This window comes from Varroa jacobsoni, unplaced genomic scaffold (assembly GCF_002532875.2).
Source record: "Varroa jacobsoni isolate VJ856 unplaced genomic scaffold, vjacob_1.0 scaffold_1420, whole genome shotgun sequence".
NCBI lineage: Eukaryota > Metazoa > Arthropoda > Arachnida > Mesostigmata > Varroidae > Varroa > Varroa jacobsoni.
Genome location: NW_019214322.1, coordinates 101,873 through 106,995, shown reverse-complemented (window position 1 = coordinate 106,995; position 5,123 = coordinate 101,873). Strand labels below are relative to the sequence as shown.

Sequence of the window (5,123 nt, the reverse complement as noted above, 5' to 3'; positions counted from 1 at the left end):
AAAACGTACTTTTCATGGTGAAAATCAACGCGTCGTTTACGCAATTTGAACAAAAATTATCCATTATCTAATTTGTTTGCGTTAGACAAATTCCCGTCAAACCCCATAGAGGTCCAGAAATTCTTCTTTTTTTTTTTGCCCGAAATCGTCCTAGTTTTTATGTGACTACTAATGTGAAAATCCGAGGAGGATTTATATTAGGGAAACTTCGACAGGTTTCAGATTGAATAAAAATCGCTTAAAAGCAATTTGTGATAGAACTGGATTTCTGATACAGAAATTAACGGCCTCTTTGGAAAGGAAAATGTCAGTTGTCAGGTGCATTATCCGGACAGCTAGTGCTTTCTTGTACCCTTTGAGCTTTTTTCGGCGTTTTGAGCCTTTTATTCTTGGGATTTTTGGCTCAAAATTTAGTCTCGTGAAAGTTTTTGGGTTGACCTACTTACCAATATTGCCTGACGCACGGCTTCTATTAAAAGGGTTATTTGCAAATTAGAGAACGAACATTTTGAAATTGGCTGCTGAGTGGTTTAGGACCTAGCGAGTCAGGACAATGTTGAATGAAAGAAACCTTCGGGAATGACACTTGTAAAAATCTCTTTCAAGGACGTTTTTTTATTTAGGTACAGCCATATGAGAAAAAGTTAATATATATATGTATGTATGTATGTATATATATATATATATATATATATATATACATACATACATACATACATACATACCGCACGACATTTCAAACCTAGAGTTCGACGCGCCAAACACTTGCGCACATAATACGATGACAGAACACAATTTACACCACTTTACATTATGCACAGTCGGCTATGTGACTGCAAACCAAAATAGAGGTCATGTTCAAAAGTTTCACTAGAGGATACCGTTTCAATGACAGCGATTTGCCGTGGTTCAACGTAAGAGTCGACGCGGGACGACGACGCTGGAAGGTTTATGAAGGGCAAAAACATATGACCTTTTAGCCTTATTTATAGCCCGGATTAGAACCTAATGCCTTTTCTCCATTGAGAAAAAAGTTCTATTTTGCTGCGGCAACAACAACTGAACAGGACGAAGGGGCCCTGGAAGTCTAAGACGTTCACCAGCTTTCCACTATGGCTTCCATTTTAAGGACATAAATGACCCACAAATGTACACACAGTTGTTTGACATATTTAGTTACGGCAACGTACAAATTTCATAATAAATGAATTATCATATAACCATATATATATATATGTACGGGATGTTTTCAGGCAATTTTCAATTCAGGCAGATGATTCGATATAGTGAGATTTATGTAACAGCTGAAAGAGAGCTATTGGACCAAGGACGATCGTGCGATGTTCTCACGCATTTTTTATGGAAAAGCTTATTTTACGTAAATTAAAACCATTCAACTACAAGCCTCCACCGTAGATTAATCCTGCAACTCCCTATGACCACCTATGCGCTATTGGTTTTGCATTGAGCTTCGTCTAGCAAAACGCATCATATGCACCTTACGTGTAAGTAGGATGCCGATATGCACATAAGTATTACGATCTTTTTTATCGTTCGAAGTTCACGATCAAAGGTTACCTCCTTGCGGCTGCTCGTTGACGAAATAGCTAGCTTTCGCTTTAGAACTCAACGTTTTCCTTTCGTCGATTATCCTTTTCTGCTAGAGCGTCTATATTCTATATATTGATAATCTATAATTTTTATCTGTAATGATAATCTGTTATTTTATTTAGCTGGCGAGCAAACGCCTGCCTATACAGCTGATTCATTCACGTTGTTACCTCAAGCAGTGGTCGCCACAGCTGCCATTGCACCAGCTGCCAAAAGGCCGCACTGTTTGCAAAGGTAAGCGTTACCTGCTGGGTAACGTAAATGCACAAAGCTTTATCATATGAAGGAGAAAAAGCTTTCATCATTTATTCTCCGCCGTATATAACGGTTCGCATCTCTACAGGTGTGAATCAACGCCGGAGCTTCCGTATGGACCGCTTGCTCTGGCTAAATGAGACTCTTCAATGACTCTTCAACACCTGTAGCAACGAACCATATCTCTACATAGAGGCTCATTTGTATGATTCATATCGTATAGAATTTCCATAGAAATATAGGTAAGACGAGATCGATAATCACCGCGTAACTGCCTTCAACTTATTCGTCACTAAGCAATTGCTCCGAGCGTAAAGTGTATTTATGTGAGTAAGCGTCTCTGATGGCTGTTGTTATATATTTACAAAATCATTATTTACTTATGATTTTCATATTCTTTTCGTTTAAATGGATACAAAAACTGAACCTCCGTAAGCATATTTCTTAAAATCGCAGAGCACGCGTTGGAATAATTTGACCTTCCATTTCTCTCATTCGCCGATTCCCGGGTCATTTCGCTGTCTCTGAGTCGTTCTGGGTCAAACGAAGTTTAGGGATCCCCTAAGCACCGAGGCAAATTGCCTAACGGGGCTATTTTTGAGACGCCTGCCGTCAGCCAACCCATCATTCGTCTGCACAAGGTAATCCGCCTGACCGGCTCCTTCTTGACGAAGCCATGCGACGTCGAAATTTTTTTGAAGCATTTTTCCTTCACCCGATTTCACTCGCGGGTGCCGGTAACACTGTGTAGCGCAGCAGTATTTGCATAAACGATATTTTCGAACGAAAGCCATTTATTATTATACTTTAGAGGGTAATGCTGATAGGCCTAGATTTGTCCAGATATCAGTTCCCCTCCTGAAAAGAGATCCCGACGGCCGGTTACCACAGGGACGCTGTGTTCGTATGAGTGTAGTGAATATGTTTTGCATAAATTTCGTAGCTTTCCGTATGCCGTATGTTTCATCATCTTCCTTTTGTCTTCAGGGAGCTGTCTCCCCTTCCCAGAAGGACAGAGCCTACGCCGAACTGCGCTGCTTAATACTTTGGTGACAGTACGAAACGACCTGCTGACGGAAACGTCGATGCTGCTTTTGTATTGGCCATGAGGGCAAACAAAACGCGTGTTGCAATGTTTTCCGTTGCTATCCCGCCACCAGTTGGATTATTTGGGGTATGGCTAGCAGTATACGTAGGTGTATGGCAGTGCAATTGGAGGGGAGTTGGACAAATTTTTTTTGCGGGTCATCAAATTTATTACGATTGAATAAAGGAACAAGTTGTTATTATTGTTATAAGTAACCGTGTAGACTTCGAAAGATGCGTAAGGTACGAACAATCAATAATAAACACCGTAACAGTATTGTGTTAAACGTTCAATACCTTGAACTGTTGTCGTATCAAAAATCAAGAAACTATCCTATCTATCAGCTATCGAAATCAGACTGCCTCTATCGGACGATCAGAGAGTACACGTACTCGTTCAATTTGGACAACTAATATAAACAAAAACAATATCAGCGATGAATATTGAAGCATTAAATGTGTTGACGGCTACACAAACGTAAGGAAAAAAGCCTCTTCAAACAAGGTAATGTTGCCGGCCAAGGCGCTTCACTGACAAAAACAATGCATTTCTGAAAAATTTCGAAAAATGAAGACTAAATTCGAAATAAAAATTGGATTTTTCAATATCTTCTTCGAAACCACCTGCAACACATTTCAATAAGGAAATCCTAATTTTGTTCTCCGTTTAACTTTTCCGCAACCTACATAGAGAAGTTACAAGGTAACAATGCATTCATTACTCTCTTTTTTAACCATCGCCGAATGCGCGAAACATGATCAGTACCCGCGCAAAGCCGGCATCAGCGTTAGATTTAACTAAAGGTTAGATTGGAGTGCAAAGATAGAAACAACCTGTCCCAAATTATGAAACCAGCATGCAAATGTTGACAGTAAATACCGCCTACAGGTAGTCTGTGTTCAAGGTTACTGGAGGAAGGTCCGCAGACAGTTACCGTCGTGCTCAAGCCAGAAGTAGAACAAGAAGAAAGGTAGGCCATCAGAATCTAACATAAAGGAATGAATTTTCAGTTCCAATGCGTGCGCCTGACCATCAGTAGGTGGGCTCTAGGACTTTCTACTCGACCAGCGACCCAACACGTGTCCTTGTTTTGTCTACACGTAAACGGTCTGACCTGACGTTGGCCAAGCTGTTGAGCTATCGTTAATGTCACTTAGATTCCTTTCAATAATGACAGATAGAGATAATACAGAGACTTTTGTAATAATAAAAATAATGGACAGCGCGGTGGACAATTTGAACAGAGATATTATTCATTGCTGAGGCGTATTTAGTCAAATAGGCTTGTCCTTTCGGCAGCGTCAAAAAAACAGCAGCTAAATGAAATAATCAGATTAACGACTGGATTATGGGACGAGCCTATTTGAGAATCGCCTCACTGAGCAGATAACGAAGAGCGTTATGATTTAACGCCAGCGGCGTGAATGTCCGCAGCTCAAACAGTAACTTCTATTTAGTGGCGGCAACAAGGGAAAAGAGAAGAAACCTCAACGGCCTGTTATCTTGTGGCCGACCTGCTAAAAGAACGTTGTCTGTTACCGACCCGAAATACGTATATATCAAAAGCAAAAGGAAAGAGTTTTTGGACAAGGGAAACCATCAAATACCAAAAAACTAATATGAATACTTATGTTGTGTTAACATATTTCATACATCAATTTTTATAAAGGCTATATATATATATATATATATATATATATAAATATATACAAATACGCATGCATCGGATGCACACTACCGTGGAAAATTTGAGAATAGGCTAGCTCGCGCGGGAAGTTCATGTTAAAATGGAAGAAAATTCACTTTTATTAATCGTATCAGTTTGCTCATATTTTAATAGTATAACCAAATTGACCGACAAACATCAAGTATTGTGCTGTATTCTAAATGGATTATTGCTTCCGAAAGCTTTTTCTTTTTTGCCCATTGACGGCTACAAATTTCGAATCGCCATCTTCTAGAGAATAGTTGCCCACGAACAGTTTTAACAAGACAGAGGGGCTTCAAGCTAGTTGAAAGTCGACTCAGTGCCTCAGAATTCGGTTCACACAACTAAGCGTGCTTACCCTTTTATCCGACAATGTTTGCCCTTTCGAATGAAATATGGGAAAAGTGAACCCAGTGAGTCAGACGCGGAATTGGCTGGTTTGGGTTCCCTCAGAACCGAAAA

General features: G+C 39.9%; 1 long non-coding RNA gene across 1 annotated transcript in view; it reads left to right on the top strand.

Moving 5' to 3' along the window:
• Window positions 1-1,420: 1,420 nt before the first annotated feature.
• Window positions 1,421-5,123, top strand: part of LOC111269840 (uncharacterized) — an 8,665-nt gene continuing 4,962 nt past the window's right edge. Inside the window, exon 1 of the long non-coding RNA XR_002685961.2 lies at window positions 1,421-1,505. This is a non-coding gene — a long non-coding RNA (uncharacterized LOC111269840). The remainder of the gene's footprint in view (window positions 1,506-5,123) is intronic.